We start from the raw sequence: 16,052 nt of genomic DNA, 5'->3' as shown, positions 1-16,052 counted from the left end.
AATGTGTGCTCCTTCATCCCCATAACCTATTTAACTCATCCCCCTACCTACCTCCCTCTGATAACCATCAGTTTGTTTTCTGTAGTTAAAAGAATAGGGAAAAAAAGAGAAGGGGGTATGCCACATATTCTTTATCCATTTATTAGTCTATGGACACTTGGGCTGTTTCCCTAATTTGGCTATTGTGGATAATGCTGCTATAAACATTGGGATGCATGTATCCCTTTGAATTAGTATTTTTGTACTTTGGGGGTAAATACCTAATAGTTCAATTGCTGGATCATAGGGTAGTTCTATTTTTAACTTTTTGAGGAACTTCCATGTTCCCTTTCCCACAGTGGTTGCACCAGTTTACATTCCCACCAATAGTACACAGGGTCCCTGTTTTTCCACATCCTTGCCAACACCTTTTTTTTTCTCATGTTGCTGATTTTAGACATTCTGATAGGTGTGAGGTGATATCTCACTGTAGTTTTGATTTGTATTTCCCTAATGATCAGTGGTATTGAGCATCTTTTCATGTGTCTGCTGGCCATGTCTTCTTTTGGAAAAATGTCTATTCACATCTTCTGCACAATTTTTAATTGGATTAGTTGTTTTTTGAGTTGATTTTATAAGTTCTTTATCTATTTTGGATACTAACCCTTTATCAAATATGTTATTTAATAAATACCTTCTCCCATTCTGTAGGTTTACCTTTAATTGCCTCTTAGTTTTGCCGATGGTTTCCTTCCCTGTGCAGAAGCTTTTTTATTTTAATGAAATCACAATAGTTTATTCTTTTCTTTTGTTTCCCTGTCTCAGGAGACACACCTAGAAAGAAGTTGCTAAAGTAATGCCTGTATTCTCCTCTAGGATTTTGATGGTTTCAGGTCTCACATTTAGGTCTTTAATCCATTTTGAGTTTGGTGTAAGAAAGTGATCCAGTTCCATTCTTTTGCATGTTGCTGTCCAGTTTTCTGACATCATTTGTTGAAGATACTATCTTTTTCCCATTGGATATTCTTTCCTGCTTTGTCAAGATTTGTCAAAGACTAATTGACCATATAGTTATGGGCACATTTCTGGGTTTTCTATTCTCTGCATCTATTTTTGTGCCAATAACATATGTTTTGATCACTACAGCTTTGTAATACAACTTTAAGTCTGGAATTGTGAGGTCTCCAACTTTGCTTCCCTTCTTCAAAGTTGTTTTGACTATTCGGGTTTGTGTGTGTGTGTGTGTGTGTGTGTGTGTGTGTGTGTGGTTCCATACAAATTTTAGGATTGTTTGTTCTAGCTCTGTGAAAAATACCAGTGGTATTTTGATAGGGATTGCATTGAATATGTAGATTGCTTTGGGTAGTATTGATATTTTAACAGTATTTGTTCTTATCTGTGAGCATGGAATGTTTTTCCATTTCTTTGTGTCATCTTTAATTTCATCACTATTTTAATTTTATCAGTAATTTAATTTCATCAGTATTTTATAGTTTTCAAAGTACAGGTCATTCACAAACTCTTTGGTTAGGTTTATTGCTAGGTATCTTATTGTTTTTCATGCAATTGTAAATGGAATTGATTTCTTAATTTCTCTTTCTGCTGCTTCATATTGGTGTATAGATGTGCAACAGATGTCTGTATGTTGATTTTGTACCCCATGCCTTTACTGAATTCATTGACCAGTTCTAACAGTTTTTTGGTGGAGTCTTTTTTTTTTAGTTTTTAAATTTTTTTTTAATGTTTATTTTTGACGAGAGAGAGAGAGAGAAAGAGCAAGCATGAGTGGGGGAGGGTCAGAGAGAGAGGGAGACACAGAATCCGAAGCAGGCTCCAGGCTCTGAGCTGTCAGCATAGAGCCCCATGCAGGGCTCGAACTCACAAGTGGTGAGATCATGACTTGAGCCAAAGTCAGAGGCTTAACAGACTGAGCCACCCAGGTGCCCCTCACCCCCGCCCCGCTACTTTTTTTTTTTAATTTATTTTTTCTTTCTGGTTTTCTATATAGAGTATCATGTCATCTACAAATAGTGGAAGTTTTATTTCTTCCTTGACTATTTGGATGCCTTTTATTTCTTCCTGTTGTCTGCTGTGGTTAGGACTTCTAGTACTATGTTATATAATAGTGGTGAGAGTAAACATCCCTGTCTTTTTCCTGACCATAGAGGAGAAGCTCTCAATTTTCCCCATTGAGGATTAGCTGTGGATTTTTCATATATAGCCTTTATTATGTTAAGGTATGTTCCCTCTAAACCTACTTTGTTGAGGGTTTTTATCATGAATGGACGTTGTGCTTTGTCAAATGCTTTCTCTGCATCTACTAAAATTAGAAGTTACTGTGTCCTCTAGGTTGCTCATTCATTCTTCTGCTTCCTACTGTTTATTCTATCTAGTGTGTTTTTAATTTAATTCATTGTGTTCTTTATCTCTGGTTCTTTTTAATATCTTTGTGAAGGGTATCACTGATGTCCTCCAGTCTTTTCTCAAGTCCAGTGCGAATCTTTACGATTATTACTTTTGAATGCTCTATCAGGCATATTACTTATCTCTGTTTTGCTTAGGTCTCCTGCTCTGATTTGGACCTGTTCTTTCATTTGGGACATATTCTTCAGTCTCCTCATTTTGTCTAACTCTGAGTCTTTTTTCTGTGTGTTACACATGTCAGCTATGTCACTTGCTCTTAAATGTAGGGGCATTATTTAGAAGAGGTGCTGTAGTGCCCTACAGTGCAGTGTCCCCTGTTCATGAGAGCCTCGTGTTTCAGGGCTATCTTCTATGTGTTCTGTGTGCACACTGCTATTGTGGCTGAGTCACTTTTTCCTTCAGTCCAGTGGTCAGCAGTGGCTCTCTTTGCTTGCTGTGGGCAGTGTTATGTCCATGTATTAGTGAGCCAGTCTAGGGGTCCACCTTAGGCTTCAGTTGAATTAGACCAGGCTTTGCCAGAGATGCAGTATCACCCAGCTGCAGGGTGTTGTCCTGGGAGAAGCTTTCATTGTTAGGTGGGGCCTGTTGTCAGACCAGCTGTCTGCCTCCATCCCACTGCTGGGGTTGCAGTCTTACTGGTGTGTTTGGTTATTATTCCCTCTCCCCAGTGCAGAGTCATTCTGGAGTAGTACTGACCCTTGTCAGAGCTGCTTGCACACTGCCAGGCTTGTGGTAGCACTTTAGATGGTCTCTGGTCAACAGTGTGTTAGAAGAAGTGAACCCACAGTGTGCACAAGGGGCTGGGCTCACATTGTTAGCAAAGATTGCATGCAGATACTTTGCAAGAGGGGACCCACTGCAGTAGCCAGGACCAACGCTGTCCAGGTTGCAAAGGATGGATCCACAAAGTGTGCACTGCAAGGATCTCTCCCCCTCCAAGCTGTACTCTGAGATCAGTAAACAACTCTCCCTCACATATGCTCCAAGCATTTTTCAAACTGCTGCTTCTATGCTGTATTTCTGAAGGTTTTTGTTGTGCCGTGTCTTTAATGGCTGGGACTCAGTTTCCTCTCACCCTCCAGGCTCTCCCAGAGCTGAGCCCACCGCTTTTTAATATTCTGGGTTTTAAGTTCCACTGGTTGTAAGAACTCATGAAATTCAGCCCCTTGGGATTTCAAAGCCAATATTATGGGGATTTGTCTTCCCTGTATGGGGTCCCTGGTGCAACAATCTGTTTCTCTCCCCTTTCTGTGCCCCTAAGTCCCTCCCTCTCGAGGACAGTCCCACAGGTGTGTTTAGCTCCTGACCTGTCTCTGCCCATCCTACTCTCTTTTTTCTTTCCTACATGTTTTTTCTGCAAGTGTGGAGTTTTTCCCTGCAAGTCTTTGGGTTGTTTTCTGGGTTATTTACACTGATATATTATCTAGTTTTATCTGTGGGGTGAAGTGAAATTAGGGTCCTCCTCCACCATCTTCCCAGTGATTCTGACTTTACTACTTTTGTCCTTTAATCTTCATACAAGCTTTAGAAGTGATTGCTCTACTAACTTTGTTTTCTTTTATCCTTGAAATTTTTTCCTTTCCTAATTTTCTTCTAATTTGGCCTTTTCTTTTCCACCTAAAGTAGCCTCTTTAACATTTCTTTTGAGGCCAGTTTAGTGGTGATTAAACCGTTTAGCTTTTCTTTGGGAAACTCTTTATCTCTCCTTCAATTCTGAAATCAGTTCATCTGGTCCTCTCCAGTGCAATGAGGATCTTTGTTACTATTACTTTGAACTCTTCATTTTTCTGAGGTTTTGTCTTGATTTTTCATTTCAAGCATATTCCTCTGCCTCCTCATTGTGATTGACTTTTTGTGTTTGTTTATATGAATCAGATACAACTACTTCTGAACTTGAAAGGATGATCTTGTGTATGATCATCTCCTATGTAGACTGTGTGACTGGTGACTTTGGCTAGCTGATCACAGCTGAAGTGGATGTGGGCCAGGGCAGTCCTGAGGCTTTCCATGCAACAGGTGCCTTAGCTGGATGGCTGTAGTAAAGAGGGTGCAAGCCATGGGGTCCGAGGGTGCTCCATGCAAGGGGTGCCTTGATAGGGCAGGTAGAACTGAGGCAGGAGCACACCAGGGGGTACTGGGACACTCTGGTCAGGGGCAGCCTGACTGGAGCTGAGGTGGTCATGGGCCATGGAGTGTCTGGGTGCTCTACTCCAGAGGTGCTCTGGCAACTTATCTGGAGCAGAAATGGTATAAGCCTTGAGTGTTTGAGTGTTCTGAGGTTCTCTGTACCCATGTCACCTGAGTGAGACAGCTGTAGCTGTAGTGAGCACTGATTTGGGGTATCCCTGTATAGGCTATGCTGGGCATGTGTGGGCTAGAGCCCCAGGGATCACTGAAGTAGTATCCCACTTAGGGTGACCAGATCCTGCTCCTATTTATGCTATCAAGGAAGAGGAGAAATGTAAACCATGGTACTTGCCAACCCCTCCAATCCAGAGAATGTTTAAGCAGCTTTCCTAGAGTTCTAGGGCTGGATCCTTTATATCCTAGGTATTCTTTCAAACCGTGTTTTTTGTTTGTTTTTTCTAAGCTCAGGATATCTGGAGTTGGTGTGGGCTAGTGACCTGATGCTCACTGAGGTGGCAGGATGTTTATGGCACCTGGAACCTGTTCACATCTGAGCTATCAAGACAGAGCGGGTACATAAGCAGTGGCAATTGTCAGCCCCTCTGACCCACAGAGTTTCAATAGTTCCCCCACCATTTGGCAGGGTTCTGTGGCTGGTTCCTTTACATACTACTGCTCTGTTAAAACATGGCTTTTTTTCCTTTTCTCCAGGGTCCTTCAGTACTATCTTTCCCCACTGCAGTTCCCAGCATCAAGGATCTCTCTTGTACTTAAAACAAAAATGTTGTTTTTTGTTTGTTTGTTTGTTAATTTTAGGGAGAGAGAGACAGAGGGGGGCAGAGTGAAGAAGACAGAAAGGGAGAGACAAAGAATCCCAAGGAGGTTCTGGCTGTCAGCACAGAGCCCAATGCTGGCCTCTATCCCACAACCCTCGGATCATGACCCAAACCAAAATCAAGAGTCTGATGCTCAACCGCCTGAGCCACCCAGGAGCCCCCTCTTGTCATTCTTTTTATGTAGCTTTACTTTTGTTGTGCAGAACCTTTTCAGTCAGACCTCAGTTCTTCAGGAGGAACTATTTTACATATATATATGTATATAAGTATATATATATATGTATATAAGCATATATATACATGTGTATATATGTATGTATATATGTATATAAGCATATATATACATGTGTATATATGTATATATATGTATATAAGTATATATATACATGTGTATATATGTATATATGTATATAAGTATATATATACATGTGTATATATGTATATATGTATATAAGTATATATATACATGTATATATATACACATGTGTATATATATACATATATATATATATATATATATATATATATATATATATTTAAGTATAGATTTGGTGTGTCCATGAAGAAAGTGAGTTTAGGGTCTTCCTACATTGCCCTCTTGGTTGGGTACCTCATTCAGGTTCCTCTTTTGCTCCAAACAAATATTATTTGTTGTAGTTCTGTGAAACATGCCACTGGAATTTTGGGAGAGATTTTGTCGAATCTGTAGATTGCTTTAGGCTGTATGGACATTTTAACAATATTAGCTCTTCCAATCCATGAGCACAGTATTTCTTTCCAGTTGTTTGTGTTGTCCTCAATTGCTTTCATCGTATCTTATAGTTTTTAGAGTACAGGTCTTTCACCTCCTAGGTTAAATTTATTCCTATGTATTTTATTATCTTTGTTTCTGTTCTGAATGGGATTGTTTTCTTAATTTATCTGATGGTTTTTATTATGTATAGAAACACAACAGATTTCTATATATTAATTTTGTGCCCTATAATTTTACTGAATTTATTACTTCTAATAGTTTTGGTGGAGTCTTTAGGGTTTGCTATGTATAGTATTATGTTATCTGCAAATAGCTTCACTTCCTGCTTTTTAATTTGGATGGCTTTGTTTCTTCCTCCTGCTGCTTTGGTTATGACTTCTGATACTCTGGTGCATATAAGTGAGGAGAGAGGGCATCCAAGACTTGTTACTGATCTTAGAAGAAAAGTTTTTAGCTTTTCACCATTGAATATGATGTTAGGTGTGGGCTTGTCATATATGGCCATTATTACATTGAGGTATGTACTCTGTATACCCACTTTGTTGATAGTTTTTTTCATAAATGGATGTTGAATTTTGTCATATGCATTTTCTGTATCTATTACAATGCTAATAGGATTTTTATATTCTGTTTTATGTATGTGATATATCATGTTAATGACTTACAGAGGTTAAACAATCCTTATATCACTGGAATGAATACTACTTGATCATGGTGTGTGATCCTTTTAACATATTGTTTGATTTTGTTTGCTAATATTTGTTGAAAATTTCTGCATCTATGTTAATCAGGGATATTCAATATAATTTTTTCTTTACTTTTTTTTTTTTTTGTAGTTTGTCCTTTTGGTTCTTTGTGTGTGTGTGTGTTTTCCTGTGTTTTGTATCAAGGCAATGCTGGCCGTGTAAAGTGAGTTTGGAAGTGTTCTTTCGTCTTCAATTTTTTGGAATAATTTGAGGATACGTGTTAACTTTTCTTTAAATGTTTGGTGTAATTCACCTGTGATACCACCCAGACCTAGACTTTTATTTGTTGGGAGGTTTTTGATAACTAATTCAATTTCATCGTTAGTAATTGGTCTATTCAGGTTTTCTACTTCTCTATGATCCAATGGTAGAGATTATATGTTTATAGGAATTTACCCATTTCTGCTAGGTTGTCCAATTTGTCGGTACATAATTTTTCTTAGTAGTCTTTTATATTTTTCTGGCATTGGTGGTAATACCTCTCTCACTTCTGATTTTATATATTTGAGCCATCTCTTTTTCTTGATGAGTCTAATGGTTTATCCATTTCGTTTATCTTTTCAAAGAGGCAGTTCTTAGCTTCACTGATCGTTTATTGTTTTTTGGTGTGTGTGTGTGTGTGTGTGTGTGTGTGTGTTAGTCTCTGCTTTATTTATTCCTATTCTAATATTTATTTGCTTCCCCCCCCTTTGTGTTTTATGTTTTTGATATAATACTTGACACCTTTTTATACTGTATGTCCCTTAACTAATTATAGTAGTTACAGTTGATTTTTACTACCTTTGTCTTTTAATCTTCATACTAGTTTTATAAGTGGTTGATCTTCCTATATTTATCAGTGAGATTTCTTTTATATATTTTTTATTTCTAGTTAGGATCTTTTCTGTTCAAAATCTATTTAATATTTCTTATAATGTTAGTTTTGTGGTGATGAATTCCTTTATCTTTTGCTTGTCTGGAAAACTCTATCTTTTCTTCAGTTTTGAATGATAACCTTATTAGGTAGAGTACTATTGATTTTACATTTTTTTTTCCTTTCAGCACTTTATATATACAATGTCACTCCTTTCAGGCCTACACAGTTTCTGCTGAGAAATCAGCTAATAGCCTGACAGAGGTTGCCTTGTACATAACTAGTTGTTTCTCTCTTGCTCCTTGTAAGAGTCTCTCTTTAATTTTTGACATTTAATTATAATGTGTCTTGGTATCAATCCCTTTGGGCTCATCTTCTTTGTAATTCCCTGTACTTCCCAGACATGCACATGTTGTCTTCCCTAGGTTAAGAAAATTTTTAGCCACTACTCATTTCTTCAAATAACTTTTCCCTTTTTACTCTCTTTCTCTCCTTCTGGACACATGCAGTGCAAATATTAACATGTTTGATGCTGTCCCAGAGATAATGCAATGGCAGAGGCTGTGGAGTGGCTGAGGGTGGGGCTTTCTCCCCAGCTGGGATGCTTGATTTACCACAGCTGTAGCTGGGACTACAGAGATGGGAGGTGCTTGGTTGCACCTGTCATAGCAACTGTAGCACTGGGCAGGGCTCTCCCCTCTCTCTGTCTAGTGCTGTGGCAGTGGATATGGCTTTCTTCCAGCTCAGCTGGAAGAGCTCTGTGACTGCCACTAGGGACCAATGTAGTGGACAGGGCTCTCCCCGACCCACCCACACATACAACAGGCTGGTGGAGGTGCTGTGGTGGCTACTGCAGCTATGGTAGCTGGTGGGACTTTTAATGGACTGTGCCTGCCAGCATTAATAGGTAAAGGGAGAATACCAAAATGGTGCTTGCCAGTGTCAGAACTAGCAAGGTAAAATGTAATCACAAAAATGGCATCCAATTGTGTCTCCATTCCCAGACAGTGTCTCACCAGTTTCTTGCCCTCTTGAAGATACCCGAGGACTAGTAAGTGGGTCTCTTCACCTATATTTTCGGCAACTTTCCAACTGGAGTCTTATCATTGGGTCTCAGGTGAGTGAGACTGTGCTTAAGCTCTTTAACAGCAGTTTCTCAATTCCTATAGCTCTGTGGTTTTTCTGAATGTAATCACTGTTAGTTTTCATAGCCTGGCTTTTGGGGGACTCATCTCTTCTCAGGATCTAAAGGTTGGAGTGCCTGCTATGGAGCTTCAACCTCTTATTATTTAGGGAGAAGTTCCATATTTTTGAGAGCCCTCCCAATCTTGGATAGCTGTGCCTGGGGTAGGGCTTTTCTTTTTTTGGAAAGACCTCGTCTTTATCGCTCATTTGTGGATGCTCTGTTCATCCAGATTTCAGGGCTTTTAATGAAGACATTATTCCATATTTAGTTGTATATTTCTTGTTTCTGTGGGAGAAAGTGAGCTCATGATCCTCTTTGCTGCCATCTTGAAACCCCTTCTGTTGCTTGTGCTTCTGCTGTAATCTCCAAAAACTCACTGCCAAAACCAATGTCAAAGAGCTTCTTCCTTATGTTTTCTTCAGGGAGTTTTACAATATCAGATACTTTCTTTAATTGTTTCATCCATTTCAGTTAATTTTTGTGAGTGATTTAAGAAAGGAGTCTAATTTTATTTTTCTGCATGTGGTTATCCAGTTTTCCCAGTATCATTTGTTAAAGAGATTATCTTTTCTCCATTGAATGTTCTGGCTCCCTCATTAAATACTAGTTTACATATAGGTGGGGGGTTATTTCTGAGCTCAGTATTCTGTTCCATTGATATACATATCTGTTTTTATGCCAGAAACATAGTGTTTTAATTACCATAACTTTTTAGTATTTGAAGTTTGAAATCAGGAAGTGTGATGACTCCAGCTTTGTTCTTTATCAGGATCGCTTTGGCTATTCAGGATCTTTTGTGGATCCATACGAATTTTAAGATTTTTTTTCCTATATCTGTGAAACATACCATTGGGATTTTATAGGGATTGCACTGAATGTATAGATGGCTTTTAACAATAATTCTCCCACTCTACCCAAACAGCCAAACATCTTTTAGAGAGAAGAACAAAGCTGGAGGTATTACAATCCCAGATTTCAAGCTATATTGCAAAGATACGGTAATCCAAAAAGTATAGTACTAGTTTAAAAAACCAAAAACAGGTACATAGGTGTACAGAATAAAATAAAAAGCCCAGAAATAAAGTCATGCTTACATGGTCAATCAACAAAACAGGCAAGAATACACAATGGGGGGAAAGACACTGTCTTCAATACATTATCTTGGGAAAACTGGACAACTACAAGCAACAGGATGAAACTGGACCACTTTCTTACATCATATACAAAAACACACTCAAAACGTATTAAAGACCTACATGTGAAACCCAAAACTATTAACGTCCTTAAAGAAAATATAGGCAGTAGACTCCTGGACGTTGGCCTTTGCAACATGTTTCCAAATAAGTCTCCTGAGTCAAGGGAAATAAAAACCAAAGGAAACTATTGGGATTACACCAAAATAAAAAGTTTGCACAGCAAAGGAAACAATCAACAATACAAAAAGGCAACCTCCTAAATGGGAAAAGATATTAATATCCAAAATATTAAAGAACTTATATAGTCCAACACCAAAAAAGAAAAACAAAACAAAAAACAAAACAGAAACAATCTGACTAAAAATGGGTAGAGGACTTTAATAGACATTTTTCCAAAGAAGACACACAGGTGGCCAACAGGCAGATGAAAAGATGCTCAACATCACTACTCATCAGAGAAATGTAAATCGAAACCACAATGAGACATCATCTTATACCTGTCAGACTGGCTAACATCAAAAAGAAGAAATAACAAGTGGTGGTAAGGATGTGGAAAAAAGGGAACCCTCATGCACTGTTGGTGGGAATGCAAATTGGTCCCATCACAATGGAAAACAGTATGGAGGTTCCTCAAAATATTACAAATATAAATACCATATGATCTAGTAACTTCACTACTGGATATTTACCCAAAGAAAATGAAAACACAAATTTGAAAAGATACACACACTCCTATGTTTTTGCAGAATTATTTATAATAGCCAAGATATGGGAGCAACCTAAGTGTCCATTGATAGATAAATGGATAAACAAGACGTGGTACATACATACAATGAAATGTTACTCAGGTATAAAAAAAGAATGTGATCTTTCCATTTGCCACAACGTGAATGGACCTCAAGGATATTATCCTAAGTGAAATGAGTCACACAGAGAAAAAGACCACATGATTCCACTTATATGTGGAATCTAAAAAACAAACAGATCCATAAATACAGAGAACAAACTGGTGGTGTGGGGGAGCAGGGAAGGGCAGAATGAGTGGAATAAAAAAAAAAGTCTTCCTATCATTGAACATGGGGTATTTTCTCATTTATTTTTATCTTCATTTTTTTCATCAAGGTTTATACTTTTCAGTGTACAGACCTTTCACTTCATCGGTTAAATTTATTCCTGAGTATTTTATTTTTAATGCTATTGTGAATGGGACTCTTTTCTTTATTGCTTTTTTAGATATTGTTAGTGTAGAAATGCATCTGATTTCTGTATGTTGATAACATACCCTATGACTTTTGAAAATTCATTGATTAGTACTATTTTAGTGGAGTCTTAAGGATTTTCTAAATAGAAGATTATTTCACATCCAAACATAGAATATTTATTTCTTTCTTTCCCATTTGGGTGCCTTTTATTTCTGTTTCTTATCTACTTGCTCTGCCTAGGATTTCCAGTACTTTTGAATAGCAATGATGGGAGTTTACACTTTTATCTTGTTCCTGATTTTAGAAAAACTTTCAAATTTTTACCATTAAGTGTGTTGTTAGCTGTGGACTATCATATGTGGCTTTTATTATATTTGAGATATGTTCCTTCTATACCCAATTTTTTGAAGTTTTTAAGATGAAATGATGTGTTTGTCAAATGCTTTTTCAGCATCTGTTGAGATGATTACATTGTATCCTTAGTTCTATTAATGTATTGTATCACATTTACTGATTTGTGTATGTTGAACCATTCTAGCATCACAGGGGTAAATACCATTTGATCATGGTGTATGATCCTTTTTTTTTTAAGTTTATTTATTTTGAGAGTGAGCAGGGGAGAGCAGAGAGAGAGGGGAAGAGAGGATCCCAAGCAGGCTCCATGCTGCCAGTGCAGAGCCCAATGCATGGCTCAAACTCACGAACCTGAGATCCTAACCTGAGCAGAAACCAGGAGCTGGATGCTTAACTGACTGAGCCACCCAGGCGTCCCCATGGTATATGATCTTTTTAATGTGCTATCGAATTCAATTTGGTAATATTTTGTTGCGAATTGCTGCATATTTATAACAATTACATTTAATTTTTTTTATGTTTTAATTTATATTTGAGAGAGAGTGAGAGACAAAGCATGAGCAGGGAGGGGCAGAAAGATGGAGACAGAATCTGAAGCAGGCTCCAGGCTCTTAGCTGTCAGCACAGAGCCCAATGAGGAGCTCGAACTCACCACCAGTGAGATCATGGCCTGCAGACTCAACCGACTGAGACACCTAGGCACCCCTTAAAAATTTTTTTTAATGTTTATTTATTTTTGAGAGAGAGCACATGAGCAGGGGAGGGGCAGAAAGAGAGGGAGACACAGAATCAAGAGCTGGCTCCAGGCTCTGGGTTGATAGCACAGAGCCCGACGCAGGGCTTGAACCCACGAACCATGAGATCATGACCTAAGCTGCAGTCTGACACTTAACCAACTGAGCTACCTAGGCACCCCTAGAATTTTTGCATTTTTAATTATCAGTGATGTTGGTCTGTAGTTTTCTTCTATTGTAGTGTCTTTGGTGTCAGGGTAATGGTGGCCTTGTATAAGTCTGAAAGTGTTCCTTTCTCTTCATTTTTTTTTGAATACTTTGAGACAGCCTGATATTAATTTTTCTTTAAATATTTGGCAGAATTCTCCAGGAAAGCCCTTGCAAACCATCCTTGATGAAAACATTCCAAGTTCAGTTTTTCAGAATATCCACAGATAAAATTCAGAGAAACATGGGATAATTAAACTTGAAAATAACAAACCTGGATCTCCAAATACTTCAGGTATTAATTAGGCTTATCAAATAGCTATGAATGAAATGATAAGATTTGAAAAAAATAAAAGCAAATGGAACTGAGAAATAAAAAATCAAAATTAAAACCTCTGTGAATGGGAGAATATCTGATTAGTGACAAGTAAGGGGAAAAGTAGTAAGCTGGAAATGGATATAAAGAAATCACCCATAATGTAGGAAAGAGACAAGATGTATAATACATAAATAGAAGAGACTTAGAAAATAGAATGAGAAGGTATAATATGTGTTTATATAGAGTTTTTTTTTTTAAAGAGAGACATCTGGAGAACGGTATAGGAAAACATAAAGGACAGAAGTATTCCAGGCATAAGACAAAAGAAAAATTCACAGATAAAGGAAGCATAATGTATAACTAACAAAAGAAAAATTCGACTGGCAGCATAATTCCTCAATAGCAACAATAAAAGCCATAAGTCTTTGCTATATTACCATCAAAATATTTAGAGAAAATATTTATTAATCTAAAATTATATAGCTAGTATAACTATTCTTAAAGAACAAAGAGAAAATAAGACATTTTTGTAATGAATAAAAAATGAGTTAGTTCGACACTTGGAAAGCCGTACCAAAGAGGCCTCTAAAAGACTTAAAGAAAAATGGATCTAGGAATCTTTTATTGTTTAGTATTGAGAAGAGGCCTGGTTCCCTTTTCTAATGTCTGTTTTAAAGTTTTTTTAGATATACTTTTATATTTCATGTTAATCTGCATCAAAAGAATTCAAATCCTGATACTGACGTTTGTTGGATGTGTTAGTACAACTACAGAGTGCATAGCGAGGAAAGAAAAAAAATAGGGAAAATAAATAACATTTGCTCTCTATAATAATAAAAAGCTAACTCAAATGTAATCAGTGCATGGAGGCAATAAATGCAGGAAAGAAAATAAGAAACGCAGGTACACATGAAAGTGAAATATTATGAAAATCAGAGCTTCTTGAAGAAGAAAGTTGAACAAATGAATCAGAATAAATCTTCAGAGTTCAAAGTAATCTTCCTTGAACCAACAGAAGATCAGATATAGGAAACGGAAGGACTTCTTCAGGTTTTAAACAAAACTGATACATTGAAACCAACACCATGATATATATAGGAAATACTAAATCCCAGTTAAAAAAAGGGCTCTTATTATTTCCTAAGTCATTAACTGGTAGATGTCTTTATAACCCAGTAAAGCTACCAGCCAAATTTCAGTTCTACATCATCACTTACAAGAATTTCCCATATCAGAGGGAATCTATTCACTGGGAGAAGAAAAAGGCAAAGTGAAGAAAACTTTGCATGGAAAGAATTTGGGGTGTTCACAGGTTAATCATAATATTCACATCAAATTGAATTAAAAGTAGATTAAAAGGGGTTAAGTTTTGTTGTTTTTTAATCCTAGGAAAAATGCCAGAAAATAATACATATATACATTAGAGTTCTGGACAGGTCATAATTTTTCTAAGTTTTGAGAAGTAAAATGAATAAGACAAAAAATATGAAAAGATTAAGCTACGATACCAAAACATTAAGTCAACTGAAAGTAAAAAAAGCATTGTGAGGGAAAAACCTATTAAATATGACAAAAAAAGAGTAAATGATAGTGATCAAAAAATGTTAAACCAGTTAAAACATTACTGAGCACCCAATAGATTAATAGCAAAAAAAATATTAATAGGTAATTCACAAAGTAAACAGAAATAGTAAATAAATATATGAAAAAAATTCTCTACATCTCAAAATAACCAAACCAAAAGTTTAAGAAGGTACCACCTTACACTCATTCAATTAGAACATAATATTTAAATAATGTGAAAGAATAAAAAATACTGTATGTTTACATTGAAATTGTATTTTTTTAAACAGCTAAATATCCAACAGTGTGTAAATAGGTAAAATTGGGTTGCATCCACTAAATACATATCACAAACATCACAATTATGTAATAACATAGAACACTTAACATTATAATACACATTAAAAAGTATTAAAATATAAAGATATAAAAGAAAACAAGTGATGGTTTTACAAATTTTACAAAGAGCAGGAAGGAAATTTTAAGTTTCGGAAGAAGAAGGATTGTGAAAATTAATTCCACTTAATTTTAGAGTTGTATTGATATTGGTATTTGTTTAAAAAGCTTGAGAAAACATGAATATAAGAAACCAATTAGACTGATACGTAACTCAGGTACTGTTATACTTTAATGGGACACCTGATTTTTTACCTTATGAAAGATTTGCAAAGTAAAGCTCCTATTTTGAAAGATCCTCTAATGCTTTCCAGATATGATCTAAAGGAAAATTAGATACAAAAGAAACTTTTCCAGGGACACTAATTTTAAACATTAGTTTCAATGAAAAGGCAACAAACACACAAGTACCAAAATATATTGAAAATTCTGAAACAGAGGCTATGGAGCAATATAAATTGTCCAGACTTACAAGGGTAGATGACAGCAATCATATTAAAAAACAAAAACCAAAAAACCCAATTTAATAACACTTTGAAAAAGCCCTGTTCTATTGGCATCTGATTCTAATCTGATGTAATCATTTACAGATTCTAACAAGTAGGTTCTTATACACTGGCTAAGATATCTGCAGTCCATGAACAATGCAGTTCAAGTCAGTGTCAATACAGCAAGGACAGTGAGCCGATCATAGACACTGTCGGGGTGAGAGCGAAGCAATGCAGAATGCTGCACTTAAAGGCATGGTAAGCCGAGGGAAGCATGGGGTCTTTCTCTCCAGGCCTGGGCCCTAAAAGCTAGTCTGTCTGTATCATTCTGGCCTACAAAAAAAAAAAAAAAAAAAGAGAAAGTAAAATAATTTTTGAAGAAAAAAAAATTCTGGGAGTAGTAAGAGTGAGATTAGAGAAATAAGATTTTAGGGTCTATAAAGGCTAGTTATTGCTTTCTCTGTGATATGTGGCAAACTTCCTTCAAGATGGTACAGGGGTGCTGCGTGGTTTAGGCAGCTGAGCATCTGACTCTTGGTTTCAGCTCAGGTCATGATATCAGGGTTTGTGAGTTGAAGCCCCCCATCGGGCTCTGCGCTGTCAATGTGGAATCTGGTTGGGATTCTCCCTCTCTCTCACTGCCCCTCCTCTCCTCATACACACACACACACACTCTCTGTCTCTCAAA

The 16,052-nt window shown here is 36.8% G+C and overlaps 1 protein-coding gene across 1 annotated transcript in view; it reads right to left on the bottom strand.

Moving 5' to 3' along the window:
• The window catches only part of MEI4 (meiotic double-stranded break formation protein 4), a 212,859-nt gene that overhangs the window by 85,869 nt on the left and 110,938 nt on the right, over positions 1–16,052 (bottom strand). The gene's annotated exons all lie outside the window — the stretch shown is intronic.

Source organism: Neofelis nebulosa, chromosome 6 (assembly GCF_028018385.1).
Source record: "Neofelis nebulosa isolate mNeoNeb1 chromosome 6, mNeoNeb1.pri, whole genome shotgun sequence".
In the NCBI taxonomy this organism is placed as follows: Eukaryota; Metazoa; Chordata; class Mammalia; order Carnivora; family Felidae; genus Neofelis; species Neofelis nebulosa.
This window is presented reverse-complemented; position numbering and strand designations above follow the sequence as displayed.